This window comes from Malus sylvestris, chromosome 6 (genome assembly GCF_916048215.2).
Source record: "Malus sylvestris chromosome 6, drMalSylv7.2, whole genome shotgun sequence".
In the NCBI taxonomy this organism is placed as follows: Eukaryota; Viridiplantae; Streptophyta; class Magnoliopsida; order Rosales; family Rosaceae; genus Malus; species Malus sylvestris.
Window position 1 is genome coordinate 12521318 of NC_062265.1, and position 23144 is coordinate 12544461.

The 23144-nt window shown below is 36.5% G+C and overlaps 1 long non-coding RNA gene and 1 pseudogene across 1 annotated transcript; one reads left to right on the plus strand and one right to left on the minus strand.

The window, feature by feature from the left end:
* Positions 1–1880: 1880 nt before the first annotated feature.
* Positions 1881–23144, minus strand: LOC126625453 (amine oxidase [copper-containing] gamma 2-like; annotated as a pseudogene).
* LOC126625079 (uncharacterized) lies at positions 14678–17649 on the plus strand. Its single transcript, XR_007624315.1, has 2 exons — positions 14678–16549; positions 16808–17649. It is a non-coding gene; the product is annotated as an uncharacterized LOC126625079 (long non-coding RNA).

Consider the following 23144-nt stretch of genomic DNA (forward strand, 5'->3'; position numbering starts at 1 on the left):
AGGCGCATAAATATGCTCCTATCATTAGGCTTTAAATTCAAGTGTATTCAATCCTGGTTTTGTTGGAGACTAATACAAGTCACCTTGTATTGAATAAAGATTTTTTATGACTTCTAAAAAGTCTACAAAAATCTTGTAGTATTATATTATGACTTTTTTACCAGCTTACAAAAGTCTAGATGTATTCAATATTTCATTCATTTTAAAGGATTTTAAAAAGGGAGTTTTAATGAAACACTTCCGATACTGTTCATTTTTAACGAGAAACCACATTTTTACCTTTTCCTGGTACTATTCACCACACATTTATTTGTCATTTTTCATTAAAACTAAAGTTTTTTTGAACTTTTTGTTAGTTTTCCATTTTAAAAAAGTCATGGACTTTCAGAGACTTTGATGTGTTTTATGTTATAGTTGTTGTCATAATAAATCCAACCTCTCCTAAATTTTTTATGGATTTTGTTTTATTACTTCTAATGATTACTCCACCACCCACCATGATGCAATAAGGATCAAATATCTCCACTTCCGTAACACCATGTCGTCGCCATTGATGCCACTACCGTCACAATCATCTCACTTCTTCTACTATCACCTTGTCATACAATCATCACCGTGTCACAAGCTCCTAGAACCATATTTATGCCTCCACCGATACAACCAACATGATCGCCACTTGAAATACTACCATGTTAACTTGCCTGCCACCACCACTCCCTCCACTACCTCTACTACCACCTACGTTGTCACAACCATCATCATCATAACCTTCTGCGACCACTTTATCGTCGCCACCCCCACCTATGACTATTGACATTGCCATCATCATGATCACCACATTTACTTTCCTCTTATATGCCCATCACCACCACCACCCCCACTCCACCCCCACTCCCTCACTCCTCCACCACTCTAGCGCGACATTAGAAACACACAATTTACAAGAATTTGGAATAAAAAGATATAATGTTTATGGGTTAAGGATTCTTTCATATGTCTAACAATTTTGGTCATATCAGGAAAAAGTAAATTACGTAAGTGTAACATTACTTACTCTTAACTGGTTTCTTAGCCAAAAAAGAGGTATAATTATTACAAAGTTCGTTAAATTCTCTTGAACTCTAAAAAAAGTTGAGCATTAAACTCTCAAAAATATATAGGAGTCTATCAAGAAAAAGTGTGGATTTCAATAAAAGTCTATGAATTCTACAGAAGTCTATCACATAAAAAAGGTTGGAGCTCTACTCTTACAGAAGAATTTTCATGCAACAGTGATGTTGGTATATCATAGTTGATCACGTACTACTTTATAATATATTTTGTGTATATATAGGCATATCAATGTTGAATATAAGTTCCACATTGGGGAATTAAGAAAATAAAATACGATATACAAGTTTATGGTTCCACTCCTAATAACATCGAGACCTTTTATGATAAAATTCAACACCACAATATTAGTGTGGTTAGGAGTGGATCAAATGATCCGTCTCTTTGAATTTTTGACAAATCGATTGCATTATTAGAAAATATAAAACTTGAGATATATTTGGAAATTTAGAACTTGAGGCCTTGTCCAAGTAGGTACATGATACCACTAGAAAAATCAAGTATGGAGGTAGGCATACATAGAAATGATGGTATCATTTAGACAACCCTAGGTCATCACCACCATGTTAACCTGCCGAAACAGCCGGTCTGTCCATTTTATTCCACCACGTCGCCACCCAAAGGCGGCATACTTCTCAGTTACGCAACAACAATGACAAAATGTAATGGATTATACATATTTGTTTCGTTTTCATGAATCTTTGTCGAACTATAATTAGTGTAATTAGAGTGCTTTTAGAAATCTCCAGTCATCAGATTTCACGAGTTCATTGTCATACAAGCTAAGGCTAATCAAATTGATAAACTTTTAGGCGTATGTTCCACCACCAACATCACAAATTACATACTGGAATTCAACAATACATATACAATGTAAGATCATCACACTAATTTCTTTTATTTTCGGGTCACGTCGCTTTCGTATGACTTGTAAGTTGTTACGTACTTATATACATCGAAGCTAATTTCATAGAAAACCCCAAAGTACCATATGGAGGAAACTTTCTACAAGCAGCTCATCATAAATACATCTTTGAGGTTAAAGCAACGGATTTCATGTGGAATGCGCTCTACCTTAATTAAGCGGAAGCACCAGCCGTGCAAACGGGTATATCTGTGGCAACGTTAGGCGGAGTCCGAAGTATGGGGTTACTCTCAAAGAAATTGACAGATTTGATATCGAAGCTAGATGACACGGTTGGCATTATAGGGAAGTCGGTATGTGATGAAACCCTAATGTGTACCAAACCACAATGTCCTTGTTCTCGATTGGTCGGTCCCTACAATATCAAAATGAATCGAATTGTATCAGCATTGTGTACATGTGATCATTAGTAAATTCGATGCAAATAAATAACCTAACAGTAGTATGTACGTGCCTGTTAGACTACACGGCAAGAGTATCTTCGCCCGTGCTTTGGTCTACAAACAACCCACCAGCCCATTGTTCACTCCTATTGTATGGGGTAACCCAAATTTGATTGTTTGTAAAAGCACCTTTCTTTTGGGGAGGGTCGTCAAGATCAAGCAAGCTAGCAGCAGTGCCACCGGGAACCAACTTGTACCCTACAGGGTTTCCAACCCGTGTCCTTTTTGACGGGTTGATCATGTGGAATTCGGACGGGTCGTAGACTTTGAGCTTAATCTGTACATCTTTCTCAGTTTTGGCAACGGTTTTAGTAGCTTTCAAGTAGCTTTTCCTGGGTGATTCAGTTGGGGAGTTGGACTGCCTTTGGAGATTCACCTTCATAAAGGAGTTATCTGAGCCGTCCACGTCCATATCAAGATGAAATGTGACGTAATGATCGCGAATAACACCAATAACGTTCTCCGACAAGAGGGTGCCATAGAGATTCTCTTGGCTAGATGAGGCTTGGTTCATGTTCTCATAGGAAGTGCCTTTCACCATCAAAATGCCACTAAGTCCAACCTATATGTTTCTTGCACACACGTATTATATGTAGTATTAACAATCTTAAAATACAAAATATTATGGTGAATTTCCATAAAAATACAAAAAATGACAGGTTTAGTCCCTCGGTAAATTATAGTTATTCACGCTTGTAAGACTCATAAATAAACGACCACGATAAGAGTTATTCATGCTTGTGAGACTCATAAAGTAGAAACAACCACAATCAATCAGGTGATACGCCATGCACTATTAATCCTAATTACACTCTAAGAGAACATATATATCAGGATTTTAATCAAACTCAAAAGGAAACATAAAATGCAAAAATGATTGTAAGTATAGGAGAAGTAATCACCACTAACCTTAACTCTGATTAGTCCGTCTGTTTGGAACTCCCAGTCGACGATATAATCATAGTTAGCAACTGATGCTGCCATTCTAACTACCAATGTCACCTTTTCACTTCCCTAACTTGTCACAACGCATTATTTTTGTACTAATTATATATTATCATCGCTAATGCTATTTAATTACATAAAACTGATACACTTGCTAAAAATATCATAATATACTAAATATTTTGTTTAATAGAAATGAGATTGCATGTATAGATGAGTCTTACTTCTATTCAAAATATTAATAATGTAACATTAAGTTCCTTACCTCCATGCCCATTATCGGACACTCTGTGTGCCGCCACCCGATATCGCCTGTATAGCTCTTGAATATGCAAACCATGTTTGATCGGACGTATGATTTTCCATCAGCTGCCACAAATACACCATCCATATAGTAGGCGTTATGCGAATAATCGTTAAGCGGCTCCAAAGACATTGCCTGTAACCCGAACCCGTATTCATCGGCATCCATATAGGTCTTAAAGTACCACGCATCGGTGGGGTCCATGTAAGGCACAAACAACTCTGACGTAAACCCTTTGTACATCACATCCCTCAACTCCCTGGTATCCGGGTCCTAGACTTTGGCCCGGGATACGATGACGCCCGCCTTGGCGTCAGGCTTCAAGTGAAATTCTCAATTTGCCCATTTAACCAAGTGATCATTTTCTACCGTAAAACTCGGCCCATCCGGCTGCTCTATAGATATGGGCTTGATCAACTTTTTCACTTGATTGGGCCTTTGGGCTGAGTACCTATAATCTGTATTGGTGGCCTTTAGTATGGGGATGCTCTTACCCTTATCCGAAATCTCCACCACTTGTTTGGTGTCCAAGTCAACGAGAATAGTTAACCCTTCGATTGGACGCATGTAGAAGTTCACAGTATCTTTGGTTGAGTAGCACTGCACCTTAATCAACCTCATGTTCTCCTCAGCCCCGCCGTACTACCCGTGGAAAGCGGGAGACACCCCAGGTCCACCAGATCGACCTTGCACTCGACGATCATACGGTTGAAATCAGCGTTCTTGAGCGGGCTGAAAGTGGCGGCGGTCAGCTCTTCCAGCGTCATCGTCGGGTAACCGTAGTGGGAACCGGTCTCATGAACGGTCACCTCGGACGTGGTCAGGTTGACGGTTAGCACGAGAGACTTGTTGTCGACACGTGCGACGATAGAGGCCTTTTTGGAAAAAGAGGGTCGCCGTGCTTCCATCTGAAGATGAGGGACTTGTCGGGCTCCTAGAGCTTGACGGAGTGGAGTGCGTAGAAGGAGGTGGAGGTGGAGGTGAAGGGCGCATAGGAGTTGAGGATGGTGTGGGCGACATTGAGTTCTTGGATGGTGAGGGGGTCGAGAGGGTGGTGTGAGGTGTCAGAGCTGTGGTCTTTGAGGCGGCGCGTTGACATAGGGGGTTTGGATTAGATGCATTTTTTGGAGGAGCACCAGGTGGAGTTTGTTGTGCAGTCGAGGAGGTCGGAGATGTACGGCCCGCGTAAGGGAGGTGTTGTTGGAAATGTGCCCTAAAACCAATCATGTGATGATACTTTATGGACATTTCACATGTTAAACTAATCTAGTTTAATATCAAGGGCAAAGATTATTGTTTTAAGCCGTCTCATATAAATGTTATATGCTTAAACGATAAGTCCAAGGAATATGTAATTAGGAGAATGTAATTTAAACAAGTTAGATTTATGAGACCATTCTTTTTTGTATACATATCCTAAACGTTCCTGATTATAGGATTGCCAATTGGGCATTGACAGTCCGTTAAGATCAGTACGTGCTGTGTCTTCTCTCATGGAGAGTGACTGGTCTCGAGTCATTGGTGTGATTGACACCAAGACAAGTACATAGGTGCTCAATAAGGAATGAGTTCACTGAACACGATCAACGAAGAGTTCTCATACTCATGTCACATGAGAACTCATGGTTGGGATAATGCAAAGTAGTTCTTTGACCTGAGGCATCATAGTTGTCTTGTGGTTAGGTCCTTGATCTTTGATTATGTCAAAGTCACTCCACTCGCAGGTGTCCACGGCATGGTTGGGGTTAAGCCATTTAGCCATAGAGGCAAATGAATGCGCAACAAGGAATCTCTAACCTTCAAACCGTTTGAGGGAGAATACTCTATGATATGATTAAGAATCTCTGGCCAGAGTATGAATGAGATTTAGGAAGTCGTTCCAAATCACATTCAAGATAATCATATAAGTAAATGAATCACATTGAATAGTAGACATGAATAAACTATCAAACCAAACAATGTGGTCAAGAGTATTGTATTAGAGAAAGACCGTATTGCATTGTAATCCTAAACTGAATAGGTTCTCCACCTCTTTTGATTAGCTTGGGTAACCATGACATACTGCTAGGTGTCACTCATGGTTTGTGGAAGCCCTAAACGTGTATAATCACTAAAGGGAGAATTGAAAGTAAGTTTCAATTCACAATCGATTTGAAAGAGTTCTAATCGCCCACTGCCTTGCTAAAAGGAACCTAATGGATCGTACACCGTGTAAGGTAGAGATTGAAGAAACAAAGGAGATGAGTAAGAATAATTAAATGGTTTAATTATTTATTTATGGCAAGGATTAATTAATATGTTAATTAATCAAACGAATAAAGTTCGTTGAAAGACCACGGGTTAGTTTTGGGCCTCAAGGCCCAATGGGCTTCGAACGTCAAGCCCATTAACTTAAGTTGTATGACAACTTAATTCACAAAGGCCCAAAAAGCCCAATAGAACCTTATGGCCGGCCATTTAGAGGAAGGGTAGTGAACTTGCTTTAATTACAAGTTTGCCACTCCAATGAATAAAGGTATAAATATGACTTTATAGCCAAAATTCATTTAGGGTTTTTCTTTTGGGGAAAGGATGACAACACAAGCTCTCTTTTCTCTCTAAAGAGGCCGGCCACCCTTGGAGGGATTAGCTAGTAATCTTTCTCCTCCAAGGTCACTCATATCTTCTTCACATCTTACCTTGGTGTGGAGACTTAGAGGTTCTCAATTTTGGGAACTTGGAGAAACCTATTCTTCCATCCAAATCCATGGATCTAAGAAGCAAGGAATGAAGGCCCTCTCCTTGGGTGATTATCCTTTGCTTATGCAAAGAGGAATCAACAAAGGTATAATTTCTCAACTCACTTTGTTTTGAGTTGAGTCTTGGTTTACCAATCTACTAGGCTTTGAATTTCATGGTTAATGTTTTGTTTTTAAGTGCATACAAGCATGATTCCGCCTTTTAATTGTTAATTGCATGCTATAGATGTTGCTTAAATGAACATGTTTTTCACAAAATTTCCTTAAAGTGGTATCAGAGCCTAGGTCTAGTAGTTGGTGAATCCTTTTGGGTTTTGTAGTTCATAGTCTTTGATTTAAATGTTGTAATATGTTACAAGCTTTATTCTTGCTTCTTTGAATGTAAATTTTGTTAGAAAATTTGCCATCTCAAATGTTGTAGATGTAGTTCATATGAGCATGAATATTGGAGCTAAAATTTGGTGCCATGTTTTTGGGAGAATTCGGCCAAATCCAAAGGGTGGATTTTTGGGTTCATGTTTAACTTGTTAAAAGTGTTTTCAAGTAACTTTTGGAACCCCTATGTACCCTAGTTTGGTTATATGTTATTTCCCTTAAGTTTGAGTGGTTTTGGGATGTCTTTGGGTGAAAAATGTTCATGGAGATTTTTTGAGTTTTTCATGAATGTTCTTCATTGTTCTTTATATTTTAACCAAGAACAAAAAGTTTGGTGTTTTTTGATTCAAAGTTTTGATTTATTTCATAAAGTTTTTGTTTTGTGCTTTTCAAATGTTTAAATGTATTAGATATTTATTTTGAAAGGTGAAAGAAATATTGGTGGGTGTGTAAGGATTAATTCCTTTTCACACACACCACTTGCATGACATTTATGTCATGCACCACTTGTATGACTTTATGTCTAAAACTACAAATCAACACACACATCACTCCCTTCTCTCTAAAACCGGCCACCCTATTAAAATAGGGTACTTTTGGGGCTTTTATGCAATTACATAAAGTTTTGATACTTTTGTGTATTTGCACTTTGGCCCAAAAGTTTACGTTTTTACGTTTAGGTCCAAAAACGCTAAAGGACAAATTGTTTCTCCTTTAATGAAGTTTTTGTATTTGTTGAAATTTTTGGGTTCTAGTTGTAATTACATGAAGTAGTGGACTTTTGTGTTTTTACAAAGTGACCCCAAAAGTTTATGTTTTTGCAATATAGCCCAAAAAGTTGTGGTAATTGCATTTTGGCCCAAATTAGGTTGAGAACAAAATTGTTTTTTCTCTTTAAATGAGAATTGAATTTTCATTTCATTTAGCTCCATTTAAATCAATTTTATGGATACAAAAACCAAATGACAATGTTGCATTCAAAGTTTAATTAGTTAAAGCGTTAATTAATTAAAGGGTGATTATGAACCTAAGCCTACGATAATTGAGCTATGTGAAAGGCTGTTTCAAATTTGTTTGAACCATGGGAATGTGTAGATTAGATTTTGGTTGTAATTTGATTTGATCAAATGTTGTAAAAGAGCATAAGTTCTTCTTTACTTTAAAGTAATTTGTATTAATCAAATGTTGTAAAGAGCATAAGCTCATCTTTACTTTGAAGTACTCATTTCTTGTTTTATTTGATATGCATGAAAATGGAGTAGCGGGTCCAGCGCCCAATAAGACAACACGCCAATATGATTAAACGCGTAACTAAAATCAATCACCATCCCTAGACCAAGATTCAACACTAGGCTCGTGTTGGATCTAATCAAAGGTTCATAGTCATCCTAAGGCCCTAAGGCAACTATATAGTACATCAATGAATGCAAACCTTATGTTAGTAGTACCATATACTCTTGCTTTAAAAACTGTTTTACAAGCATAGTAGGAGTATCATGTACAACTAAATCAATCATATGGACCAATAGTTGTAATAGGACCAAATTGTTTTAATAAGATTAAAATGTATATTTATATATGATGAGACCCAAAACCCTCCACCAAACCATTATAAAGTTGATAAGCGTGAGAGTGCTTTGGACACTCTTTCGTGGCCTTCCACCGTGGTAGGCTCCGATCATTTGTGACTCGTACACCGGCTTCACCCTATCATGGGGGAGTACAAAGTGCGTGCTTACACTCAGGATGAATCCTATACGCATACATGATGTTGTGAAGGTAGGCAACGAGAATGATCAACATCATATCATTGTGAGGTTGTTCTTGAACCCTTACCCGAACTTGCATGGTGGGAATGACTTAACTAAGTGCAATGGAGCCAACATCATATCATTGTGAGGCTTCATTCTCTAGAGGCCAAATAAGATGGGTACTTGCAAGAGATGCAAATGAGTAAGTGTACTCTCTCATTATTATTAATGCTAGACAACATCATATCATTGTGAGGTGGGCTTGGTAATGATGAGTTTCCTATACCTTACTAAGAGTTTCCTCCAAAACTCTCGAATTCCAATGAGGGATATGGAATTTGCCAAAAATAGTGGGTGGTGCTATTTGATTTAAAGACCCGAATCAAATGGCTTAAAATCAATCAATTTATATTCATTATGTATTTCTTTACCAATATATTTGCAAACACTATCCAAAACTTGACAAAGAAAAGCCGAATGCTTTAGTTTCCGGACTTGGTACCACAATCCCAAAGATTGTCTTAAATGGATTGTATATGTACCTAAGTAGTCTAATCCTCACAATCTTCCTATTGATAATGTATCATTGGAAGAACATGTTAGATAAGTCTATCATAAAGAGGACAACACTTTTAATGTCATAGATCTTCACTTACAAATCGTTGTATGAAGAAATAAGAGTTGCTTTGAACAACCCTTAGCTAATGCAAACACCAGTGCTTGTTTCTTTGTTAAATGAACAAAGAACTTGAGAAGAAAGCACAAGGGCATGGACACTTTATGTGCCATGATTCTTCACTTACAAATTGTTGTATGAAGAAATGAGAGTTTCCTTGAACAACTCTTGAAAGTTTGTAATTATGTTTAGAACATAATGGTTGGTTGACAAAAATAGTCCATCAACATGGACTTATGATGATTTTGAATCATTGAGTGTTGAAGTGTTAAATCACTTCTAGAGACAGAAACTAGGCAAGGACTTCACCTTGGTGTCCCTATCCAAATGGTTCACTAAGTTTATTGTAAACTATATAGTGAACAATAACCACACACTCTCCAAATCGTTGGATATGTATAACACAATTGAAATAAGTTTCAAGAAAGATAGTGGGAGTTTAGGGACCATGACTATTGTAGTCAAAGGAGAAGTCAAATGAAGAAAGCGAAATAATTCCAAGGGAACAAACTTTCTTTATGAAAGGATGGACATTGGAAGGGGTATTTGCAAGAAATGTCTTGCAAGTGTCAAGAACACACCTTTCGAAGGTGTTGTAAATTGTTCTTGAATAGTTCAAAACAGTTGGTTCTTCTACTTGAATGCTTGATTCCGTATTAGTAACTATGTTTTACAATCGTTGTAAAAGTGTGGCTAATAGGAAGTAGAAGATTAATGAGTGAAGAGAAAGTACTTCACATTCGGAAAGTGAATCAAATGTAGATCTCTGCGAAAGCAGATGGTACTTACTTCCTCATATGAACTACCATAGAAATTGGAAAAACCAAAGATTGTCTTTACATTCCAATTTTAAGGAACTTAATTCCATCACTATAAGGGATGGATGAATGTTTTGTTTGACAAAACATTGTTCTTTATTAATGAATGATTAGATTATTGTAATCTAATTGATTGTCTCTATAGTAGAGATGATATGGTAGTATAACTGTTTAGAATATAACGATGCTTAAAACCCAAAAGGTTGCAAGGTAGTGACTAATCCCAACTGAGTTGTGATACCTCAAAAACATAAAATACGAGTTGGTCCTAAATGGATGCTTTGGATCGTTAGATCCGGATCCAATACCTTCTTATTAAAATTGTATAGAGGTGATCGGATCATATTTATATATATTTTTACTTTAAATTCACTCGTCTTTTCTTGGTTAGTTCCTTATATTTTTGAGCTATTTACGTTATTTTTGTGTTTATAGGATTTGTTATGCAAAGAAAATAAAAATAGAACAAGTGAAATTTTATTCGTGAAAAGCAAATTTAAATTACAATATTGCTAACCCATTGTGACGCTAAATGGTAAACCAATATTTAAACTATATATTTCATCATTTTATATTTCTTTTCTTGTCTAATTTATTTGGAAGCTTTAAGTATTTATGATACTTTTGATATATTGTGTTTGTAGGAGTAACATGATCCAAAGAACTTATTTTTCTGCTATGTGGGGCTGCTAGAAACTAAATGAAAATAAAAGGAGAGCATCGGGAGGAGAATATAGAGGAAAGCAAGCTGCCTTTGCAGCTGGAGGAAAGCAGGTCAGCGACAAAGGGATCCAAGGAAGTCAGAAGAATTAGGGGACAGCAACTGGCAAAGCAGAGGAAATGGAGGAGTCCACACGGGGGACGGAAAAAGAATCCAAAGAAGGTGTGCGAGAATAAAAGAAGTCAGACGAACGGGTGAGTCTTGGGAGGGGCCTCGGTGAGAAAGGGGCTGCCCTTTGGGGCAGCTCGCAGAGACCAAGAAAAGAAATAAGCAGCACTTGCTGCTGTGAAGGAGAAACCGACAGTGAGGGCAGTTGGCAGTTGACGTGCAGAGGTGAATGAAAGGGCTGCCTTTGGGCAGCGTGGAATAGCAGAAGGCGGGAGAGTTCAGGGAGCAGCAGAAGGCGGGAGAAAATTTGGTGCAGAAGAAAAGCTGCCTTGGGCAGCTCAAACAAAAATAAGAATAAAAAAACTGCCTTTGCAGCTGAGGAAAGAGGACTGCGAGAGAGAATCAGCAAAGCTGCCTGGCAGCGTGAGTCTCGGGAGGGGTTCAAAGGCACGGACAGACAGAGCACTGAAGCACTCTCCTCTCTCGGTTAAATCTTTCCAAACTTCTATTTTATTTCTGTTTTAATAATGTGTAATTAAATTTATTTTGGCGAGAGGTTAATTCAAAGCCATGAATATATTTGTAATATGAATTGATTACCTTCGGTTGTGATTTCATAAGTTGTGATTTCAATTTACTTATCCGTTCGTATAAAAACTGATTTGTGTATGTTGGTTGAGAGTGCACGCTTAATTTACATGCATGAATTTGATGCTAGAATATAAGTGAATTTCACCTAATCGTTATGAACTTATATTCACAAGTAGTGAAGGTTGTTATCCACAATCGTGTTAAGTGAATTCTTGGCAAGAGTATCATGCTTTTCATAGTTACGAATGCCTCGTCAATGCTTATAGTTTTCACAAAGTTTAATGATCTTTGATTGTATCTCTATTGTGCTTTTCACGTAGGGGACTTTTGAAGAATGTTTTGAATTGTTGTATGCGTTTTTCCGTCCAATTCAATAACTTAAGGAAAACTTGAAGATTAAAAAAGTGCTGTTCACGGTTAATCTGGAGTATTGAGATTCACAATTTATTGAAAGAACAACTGAAAATCAATTTAGATTGCATATGTGTCATGTGTGGAGAAGAACCCTCTAGCTAGTCCGTCATTTATCATTTTACCTTAATTTCATGTTTTTGTCAATTCTGTAATTTAATTAAGTTTAATTTACTTTTCATCAAAACCAAACACCCATCCATTATTAAATTATATTATTTATTTAGTTTTCTTTATTGTTAGTCTTTTAATTTAATTTCCGTCCATTTCAGTTCCTAGTGTTTAATTTAATTGTTTTCATTATTTTGAGTCATTTTAAGTGTGTTTTGAGTTATTAGAGTTTTTAGCCTAGTTTTGTGTCCTTGAGTCTTATTTAATATTTTTAAGTTAATTTAATAGATTAGCAATCCCTCCTAATCCCCGGCCTAGAACGATACCCTACTTACATCTATACTACAATTGTCAAAAAGAGGGTTTAATTTTGTGTGTTAACTTATTTTTCACATCAAATTTTGGCGCCGTTGCCGGGGATTAGCAACTTTGCTAATCCTTTTATTTTTGTTTTTGTTTATGTTTATATTGGTGTTTGTGTATTTTACTTTTGATATTTGATTTATTTTTCTTTCTTTGATTTTAGGTTCAAATGGAGCCGAGGGAAATTTAAAAGAAAGATGCGTCCGGCTAAAGACGTTAAATCAAGCGCTTCTTGGGAGGCAACCCAAGCATTCAACGAAGGGAGACTTTGGAATCACTAACCCAATCAGCTTTGCATTCTTCCACCCTTATCTTTACTGCTTTCATTTTGTTTTGTTTAGTTAGTTGTGTTAATTGGTTGATTTCTGTGAGTTTGTGTTATTTAGTTTAAGTGTGGGGGAAAGTTAACCAAAGTCTCTTTACATTAATTTACACATTAAAAAAAAAAAAAAAAAAAAAAAGATAAAATTTAAAATTAATGCAAAAAAAAAAAAAATACATAAAAAAAAAAAAATTTAAAAATTAAAAAAAAAAAAAAAAAAAGATAAAATTTAAAATTAATGCAAAAAAAAAAAAAATACATAAAAAAAAAAAAGAAGTACAAATATTTTACAATGATGTAAACTAATAGTATTCATTGGTCGGGTGGTGCTTCAGTAGTAGGCGGGGCTTCAGCAGTCGGCGGGGCCACAGAAGGAGGAGGCGGCAGAGGATGATCAGTTGGAGCTTCACTACGCGGTGCCGTTCCAGAAGACGAAGGCAGATGTTGTTGGAACAAACCCACAAACCTCCGATGATCAAGTAAAATTTGACCATCGGTGTCCTGCATCTGGTCAATCTTCCTCTTCATGGTTGTGGCATAGTTGTGTGCAAGCTTGTGCAATTGTTTATTTTCATGCTTGAGTCCTCTAATCTCCTCTTTGAGACTCTGTATTTCAGCCACCAACGATTCAACGTGACGGGTTCGAGCATATAGGCGTTGGGCCATGTTGGATACAGAACCCGCACACTGCACGCTAAGAGCCAGAGACTCCTTAACCGCCAATTCATCGGACCGTCTAGCGAGCAGTCTGTTATCTCTGGGAGTGACAAGGTTTCGGGCCACCACCGCAGCGGTCATGTCATTTTTTATCACCGAATCCCCCACGGTAAGAGGACCGGTAGGGGATATGAAGGTTGGCCGCCATATGTTGTCTGGTGAAAGCAGAGCTGCCTCTTCACCAATGTTCAAGTCAAAACGACGATCAGAAGGGCCAGACATTTTTAAGAGGTGGTGAAGAAAGAAGAGAGTCGGAATGATCAAGATTAAACAAGTGCAAGAAGGGAGTGTTTACAAGAGGGAGCTCAAGTGTGTTGTGGAACAAAATTAACGCCTCTATAAAAAGAAGAAATCAAAGAGGCGCTCCTCAGAAATCGATGAAGCGTCCTCTCGCAAATCGAAGAGTCGGGGCTCATTTCTCAAAAGCCGGATTCTTTTCTGAAAAGAGGACGCTCCTTTCTCAAAAGCCGGATTCTTTTCTCAAAAGAGGCGTTTCATTTCTTAAAGGCTGGGCTTGCTCAGAAACCACGAGCCGAATCCCGGATTTCGAAAGATCACTTTGTCCAGACGTGTCGTCACTCGTCACATGCAACCGGTAGCTTTGCGGAAATTACGGGCAGCTTTGTCAGAAAGCGCGTAATTTGTACTATTCATCCATCCACCGGCTACCGACAATGAGTGAGATAACAGTTCCGGTTGTGAAGAGAAGTCCTATAAGTTTCTACCTTCGCCTTCCACAGCAAAGGCACACTCTCTCAGCACTTCGCTCTCAGCACTTCTTCATCTCTGAAAATGCATTCCCAAAGAACCCTCTCGAGTCACTCTGTGTTCCTCATTCCTTGGGATACTCTTGCGAACAACCCATTCAAAGCAAAAGTATTTCATATCATAAAGGTTGAAAGCAAGAGTATCTCATATCATGCATTCTCCATGTCCTTTTCCTTGTCTTTGTTCTAACCTGCAGGACATGGAGAAATTGCTCTCGAGTACTCGTCTTCCACTGCTGATGTACTTCCAAAGAAGCTGCCACATCTACCTGAAGAACAGATAAGGCAAGCGAAAATGATACCAACAGCATGTGGAGACAACGTACAGAAGAAACAAGCAGAGAAGAATGCAGCTTGCAAAATCATCCCAGCGGAAGGAGTCCGAGCTGAGGAACTAGAGAAGCTGCCACATCTGCTTGGAGAACAAATAAGGAACTGCAACATTCCCAAAGAGCAAAGCCTTGCCGTACAATATCATCAAATCATCACTTGCAAGTAAAAAGCTAAGTGTCACCCCGTTCAAGAGGAAAGCTGTGGAAAGTCAACAAGCACGACCAATGATTACTTATTAGTTTTATTCATTATCTTTTATCGTAATTTTCAATTTTTCGTTTGCAATTTTTTTTAATTAATTTTCTTGCGTACTTAACTGAATTATTTCTTTTCTTTGCAGGAACTTTTGGTTATTTCCACCCTTGAAGTTGATTGCAGAATTTTAGCTTGGGGGTCATCGCTTGATTTTACTGCAAATTAGGGAAGTTTTCAGTCCAATTGCGTTATTTTGTTTCTTATTATTTTTTTTATTTTATTTTATTTTTTTATTTGCATTATAGTGTTTTCTGACATTGGGGACAATGTCAAGTTTAAGTGTGGGGGTAGAAATCTCTAGAATTTCATTTGTTTCTGTGTTGTTAGTTTTTGTTTTCTTAAAAAAAAAAAAAAAATCGGAAAATTTAAAAAATCCAAAAATATTGTCTTGTTTCCCTTATTGTTTTGAATTAGATTTTTTGTTAGTTTCCCTACCCAATGATATAATTGGATCAAATTTGAACCATGATCATCAAGAACTTAGTTAACATGTGTTTTGTGAAATTCCTAATTCTCTTGTTAGTTTTGTACATGTTTGACCATCTTTGAAAAAACCAAATGCACATAGCCTTGTTAATGTGAAACTAAAGCATGACTTAAAGCTTTATATGTGAATTTAGTGACCATATACATCCTATGTGAGTTTTTGAGCCTATTGAAAGTGTGTGCATTTTTCATACACTCCTATTCTTTCATGTGTGATGAACTTATGTGAGATACATCTCTAGAACTTGCGTAACGATCTTTCGAAATGTTTGTCATCGATTGCATGAACTTGGAAATGATAGAGGCATTAGGTTTACCACTATGGCCCAAATAACCATGTTTCCTAAAGAAAAATGATATCATTAGATTGCCAATTTGAGCCGTGTATGTTGAGCCTTTTATTTCTTATCACCAGATATGTCTACCCTTATACCTGAAACATTTTTCCTTACCATTTCCAAGCAAGCTAGTGAGCAATGTGAGATTGTCTTATGAGAAATGTTTGTGAAGTACTTTGAAGGTGTTTGGCAAAAGAATAAGTGTGGGGGTATTTCATTTAAAAAAAAAAAAAAAAAAAAAAAAAAGAAAGAAAGATTGTATACAAAGAAAATAAAAAGTTTTTCAAGTTTCAGTTAAGGGTGTGATTGGAGGTATCAGAAGAATCGTTGGAGAGCTTGAGTTCTTATAAATCTAAACAAAAGAATTGCTTGCAATGTAGCTTGGAACTTGTGTTTTCCTATTCTTTCGTTTCAATAACCTTATCCTTAAACCTCATTACATCCAATAAAAGTCCTCTTGATTTAAGTTTTGCAATTATGATTGTGGAGATGAGATCTTTATGCAAGCTTATGGTAGAAATTTCACATTTGATTCTTTGAGCGAAACACATTAAAACTAAACACATGTGTGATTGAGTGCATATCCCGTGAGAAGGTCGCTAGTTTGCATATGATGATTTTAAAAATAAAAACTTGAAATTGCATTAGCATGGCTATCTCACACACTACACTTCAAGGATGATTCAAAGATTACTGCTAATATTTGAATTAGGAAGATGAACTTGGATTAACGTGTTTGGTGCTAGCTATGGTTCTTGATGATTTGTTTTCTTAAATGAAATTCTATGAGGGTCACATAGGGGGAAGCTAATGTTTTTCTTGTTACTTCTTGTTCTTGTTTTCTTTGTTTTGCTCGAGGACTAGCAAAAGTTAAGTGTGGGGGTATTTGATCGGATCATATTTATATATATTTTTACTTTAAATTCACTCGTCTTTTCTTGGTTAGTTCCTTATATTTTTGAGCTATTTACGTTATTTTTGTGTTTATAGGATTTGTTATGCAAAGAAAATAAAAATAGAACAAGTGAAATTTTATTCGTGAAAAGCAAATTTAAATTACAATATTGCTAACCCATTGTGACGCTAAATGGTAAACCAATATTTAAACTATATATTTCATCATTTTATATTTCTTTTCTTGTCTAATTTATTTGGAAGCTTTAAGTATTTATGATACTTTTGATATATTGTGTTTGTAGGAGTAACATGATCCAAAGAACTTATTTTTCTGCTATGTGGGGCTGCTAGAAACTAAATGAAAATAAAAGGAGAGCATCGGGAGGAGAATATAGAGGAAAGCAAGCTGCCTTTGCAGCTGGAGGAAAGCAGGTCAGCGACAAAGGGATCCAAGGAAGTCAGAAGAATTAGGGGACAGCAACTGGCAAAGCAGAGGAAATGGAGGAGTCCACACGGGGGACGGAAAAAGAATCCAAAGAAGGTGTGCGAGAATAAAAGAAGTCAGACGAACGGGTGAGTCTTGGGAGGGGCCTCGGTGAGAAAGGGGCTGCCCTTTGGGGCAGCTCGCAGAGACCAAGAAAAGAAATAAGCAGCACTTGCTGCTGTGAAGGAGAAACCGACAGTGAGGGCAGCTGGCAGTTGACGTGCAGAGGTGAATGAAAGGGCTGCCTTTGGGCAGCGTGGAATAGCAGAAGGCGGGAGAGTTCAGGGAGCAGCAGAAGGCGGGAGCAAATTTGGTGCAGAAGAAAAGCTGCCTTGGGCAGCTCAAACAAAAATAAGAATAAAAAAACTGCCTTTGCAGCTGAGGAAAGAGGACTGCGAGAGAGAATCAGCAAAGCTGCCTGGCAGCGTGAGTCTCGGGAGGGGTTCAAAGGCACGGACAGACAGAGCACTGAAGCACTCTCCTCTCTCGGTTAAATCTTTCCAAACTTCTATTTTATTTCTGTTTTAATAATGTGTAATTAAATTTATTTTGGCGAGAGGTTAATTCAAAGCCATGAATATATTTGTAATATGAATTGATTACCTTCGGTTGTGATTTCATAAGTTGTGATTTCAATTTACTTATCCGTTCGTATAAAAACTGATTTGTGTATGTTGGTTGAGAGTGCACGCTTAATTTACATGCATGAATTTGATGCTAGAATATAAGTGAATTTCACCTAATCGTTATGAACTTATATTCACAAGTAGTGAAGGTTGTTATCCACAATCGTGTTAAGTGAATTCTTGGCAAGAGTATCATGCTTTTCATAGTTACGAATGCCTCGTCAATGCTTATAGTTTTCACAAAGTTTAATGATCTTTGATTGTATCTCTATTGTGCTTTTCACGTAGGGGACTTTTGAAGAATGTTTTGAATTGTTGTATGCGTTTTTCCGTCCAATTCAATAACTTAAGGAAAACTTGAAGATTAAAAAAGTGCTGTTCACGGTTAATATGGAGTATTGAGATTCACAATTTATTGAAAGAACAACTGAAAATCAATTTAGATTGCATATGTGTCATGTGTGGAGAAGAACCCTCTAGCTAGTCCGTCATTTATCATTTTACCTTAATTTCATGTTTTTGTCAATTGTATAATTTAATTAAGTTTAATTTACTTTTCATCAAAACCAAACACCCATCCATTATTAAATTATATTATTTATTTAGTTTTCTTTATTGTTAGTCTTTTAATTTAATTTCCGTCCATTTCAGTTCCTAGTGTTTAATTTAATTGTTTTCATTATTTTGAGTCATTTTAAGTGTGTTTCGAGTTATTAGAGTTTTTAGCCTAGTTTTGTGTCCTTGAGTCTTATTTAATATTTTTAAGTTAATTTAATAGATTAGCAATCCCTCCTAATCCCCGGCCTAGAACGATACCCTACTTACATCTATACTACAATTGTCAAAAAGAGGGTTTAATTTTGTGTGTTAACTTATTTTTCACATCAAGAGGCGAAATGTTCGAATCTTTATTCTTTTGGAAAGAAGAAAGAATCACAAAGTTGTTGAGTTAATTCACTTAGATGTTAGTGGCACTTGTCCACAAACATAATACTAATCATATTGTATGACATTCACTGAAGATCACTCTCGGTTGGACTATAGTTTATTTTGAATAAACACAAGTCCGAATACTTTGCAAAATGTTTCAAAGAATTCAAGAAATGTAAGTTGATGAGTAAGATGTCTAAAGTATTTACCTCCTTAGATTTGATCCAAGGAAAGATAACACTTTAGAACAGTTTTCTTGAAAGATATCAAGGAAAGAAGCATCATAAGATAATGGATTTCTCCATTAAGAGAAGAACGAACTTGAATAAGATTTAGTTCGTTGGATGTTATCAATTACCCATGTATATAGGATATATACTTCTAAGACAATATGATTGTCAATTAGAAGATCTTCCAAAATTTTCATGACTCCATAGGATGTAGTTGGAAAGAAAGACAAGTCTTAATTGTATTAAGATTTGGGGTTGGGTGCTAATAAGCAATATTTGTTTGAAAATTATCTTGTGGGTATCCTTAAATTAACATTTGGATATCACTTCTATAAACCAACTAACAAATGTTGTTTGTTGGATAGTTCATTATAATCCTACCATAGGATTTGCCTAAGATAGAGCAAATGAAGGAGAGATAGAACTCAAAGAATGGGTTCTTTGAGAGACAAGATGATAACCAACAAATATAACAACCTAGTTCCTATACCACAAGCTCCAAGGTAGTCGAGAAGGATTTATAAACTGTCTCAGTTGAATGGTTTGAACTTTATGACTATGTCATAGAGTTACACCTCTTAATTCGAAAGAAATAAGAATGAAAATCCTTATGGCTACATTGAGTGTATATGCGACATATACTCAAGGAAATGGTAAAGTACCATTTGACCCGAAATAATGAAACCTTAATAGCTAATTGGTAGCTTAAGGTGACTACAATCAAAGAGAATGGTTGACTTTGAAGAAACCATCTTTGACGTAGTCTTAGTTTCAATTAATTCGAAGATTGCTAGCTACAACTAAATGGTGATTCAATGTTTAGACATAATATGGGTTTCCGAAACCATTATTAAGATAGTCTTGATAATATATGTCTAAAACTATGAATCACAAGACATGTAAGTTGTAGAGATCCATCCATCATGGATCTTAGCAAGCTAGTGGGAGCTATAAGCGTCTTATGAGAGAAAGATCAAATTGTTTGATTTCTCATAAAGATGTAAATGAATCTTTTGTTTACTAGGTTTACAAAAGATTAGTGGGAGTTAATCATGTTCCTAAATTTGAATATATATATACACTTATATGATATATTAATTTTGGAAATGAAAAGAATACTTCTTCGTTAAAGTTATGACTTTAAACATTCTATAACGATAAAATGTATATGGGAGACATAGTCTATAAACATGGGATGTAAATCTATAATGATAGATTTCAAGATATAATTTGATTATATCAATCCCTAATAATAGACACAAGATGCTAGGAAGTTTCTCATATGATGATAAACTTCAATTAGAATGACGACTCTAGTGAGACTAGCAAGTTGCCCTTCTCAAAGGGAACGTACCCTTTGACTCCCAAAGAAATAATGCGTAAATAGAATCCTTTATGCATACGTAGAAAGGTGATTTATGTATTTCATATTGTATGAAAACATTGATATGAGTTGTACCTAGAAAGGTATAAGACGATATCAGTGCAAGCCCAGGATTAGAACCATGGCAACTGTCAAGTGAGTCCTTAAGTATTTAAGAAATACTGAAGGATAGATTCCTCAAAGAATTAGGAAGAATTAGAGTAACGAAATGGAAGCGTAAATGTATTAGATTATGAATCTAATCCATCATTGGATGTTTCTTCATTATGAATGAAGAGATAATCAGATATCTCTTTATTATGACTAAAAGAGATATTTGGATGGAAACATTAAAAGTAATGACTTTAGTGTGTTCCATTGTGAATGCAAAATATATTGCCATATAGAAGCTTACAACAATGTTGTTTGGATGGGAAAGTTCATTTATGAACTCTCTATTCGGTTCCAACCAGAAAGTGTCTCTAGTGTACCGACACTACGACACTAATGGGGCGATAGCTCAAGCCAGGGAATCAAGGTCTGATCACGATCCGAACTCAAATGAGAGACTGAACCACATGATTGAGAATTATGTATAATGGTGACGTCGTTATTCTCAAGGTTGCTTCTATGGATAACATATAGATATCCATTGTCTAGGCCTATTACTTAGCCATTTTTGAAATGACTAAAGAAGAGGTATCATCACTGATAACCAAGCTGATTGGCTCTAGTGCAAGTGGGAGATTGTTGGAAATGTGCCCTAAAACCAATCATGTGATGATACTTTACGGACATTTCACATGTTAAACTAATCTAGTTTAATATCAAGGGCAAAGATTATTGTTTTAAGCCATCTCATATAAATGTTATATGCTTAAACGATAAGTCCAAGGAATATGTAATTAGGAGAATGTAATTTAAACAAGTTAGATTTATGAGACCATTCTCTTTCGTATACATATCCTAAACGTTTCGGATTATAGGATTCCCAATTGGGCATTGACAGTCCGTTAAGATCAGTATGTGATGTGTCTTCTCTCATGGAGAGTGATTGGTCTCGAGTCATTGGCGTGATTGACACCAAGACAAGTACGTAGGTGCTCAATAAGGAATGAGTTCACTGAACACGATCAACGAAGAGTTCTCATACTCATTCACATGAGAACTCATGGTTGGGATAATGCAAAGTAGTTCTTTGACCCGAGGCATCATAGTTGTCTTAAGGTTAGGTCCTTGATCTATGATTATGTCAAAGTCACTCCACTCGCGGGTGTCCACGGCATGGTTGGGGTTAAGCCACTTAGCCATGGAGGCAAATGAATGCGCAACAAGGGATCTCTAACCTTCAAACCGTTTGAGGGAGAATACTCTATGATATGATTAAGAATCTCTGGCCAGAGTATGAATGAGATTTAGGAAGTCGTTCCAAATCACATTCAAGATAATCATATAAGTAAATGAATCACATTGGATAGTAGACATGAATAAACTATCAAACCAAACAATGTGGTCAAGAGTATTGTATTAGAGAAAGACCGTATTGCATTGTAATCCTAAACTGAATAGGTTCTCCACCTCTTTTGATTAGCTTGGGTAACCATGACATACTGCTAGGTGTCACTCATGGTTTGTGGAAGCCCTAAATGTGTATAATCACTAAAGGGAGAATTGAAAGTAAGTTTCAATTCACAATCGATTTGAAAGAGTTCTAATCGCCCACTGCCTCGCTAAAAGGAACCTAATGGATCGTATACCGTGTAAGGTAGAGATTGAAGAAACAAAGGAGATGAGTAAGAATAATTAAATGGTTTGATTATTTATTTATGGCAAGGATTAATTAATATGTTAATTAATCAAACGAATAAAGTTCGTTAAAAGACCACGGGTTAGTTTTGGGCCTCAAGGCCCAATGGGCTTCGAACGTCAAGCCTATTAACTTAAGTTGTATGACAACTTAATTCACAAAGGCCCAAAAAGCCCAATAAAAACCTATGGCTGGCCATTTAGAGGAAGGGTAGTGAACTTGCTTTAATTACAAGTTTGCCACTCCAATTAATAAAGGTATAAATATGACTTTATAGCCAAAATTCATTTAGGGTTTTTTCTTTTGGGGAAAGGATGACAACACAAGCTCTCTTTTCTCTCTAAAGAGGCCGGCCACCCTTGGAGGGATTAGCTAGTAATCTTTCTTCTCCAAGGTCACTCATATCTTCTTCACATCTTACCTTGGTGTGGGGACTTAGAGGTTCTCAATTTTGGGAACTTGGAGAAACCTATTCTTCCATCCAAATCCATGGATCTAAGAAGCAAGGAATGAAGGCCCTCTCCTTGGGTGATTATCCTTTGGTTATGCAAAGAGGAATCAACAAAGGTATAATTTCTCAACTCACTTTGTTTTGAGTTGAGTCTTGGTTCACCAATCTACTAGGCTTTGAATTTCATGGTTAATGTTTTGTTTTTAAGTGCATACAAGCATGATTCCGCCTTTTAATTGTTAATTACATGCTATAGATGTTGCTTAAATGAACATGTTTTTCACAAAATTTTCTTCAGGTGTGACCAAGTGAAGAGGAGGACTAGGCCTATGCAGAGGGAAAGAGAGAAAAAACGCAGGAATCTTTGACTTCCATGGATATCTGTGTTTCAGAGTGTGAGTGAGAGTGAGAGAGAGATAATAAATAATGACAAGCTAGTTTACAGCTGGGTTGAAATAGAGGGCATAGTGACATAACGTAACTTTCTTGGCTATCACAACTTTATGAATTTTGAGGGCTGAAATCATTAAATCTAAGCAAATGAAAATGAAAAGAACTTGAAAACTTTGACTTTTAACAATAAATAAAATAAAAAGGTAAAGTGAATAGTACAAGGATTAACTTTTTAGTGTAAAAATGTGATTTTTCGTTAAAGTGAACAATACCGGGAGTTTTTTTGTTAAAGTTCCCTTAAAACTAAGAGTAAATGCTATTCTTACCACAATTTTATACCACATTTCTTTACCAT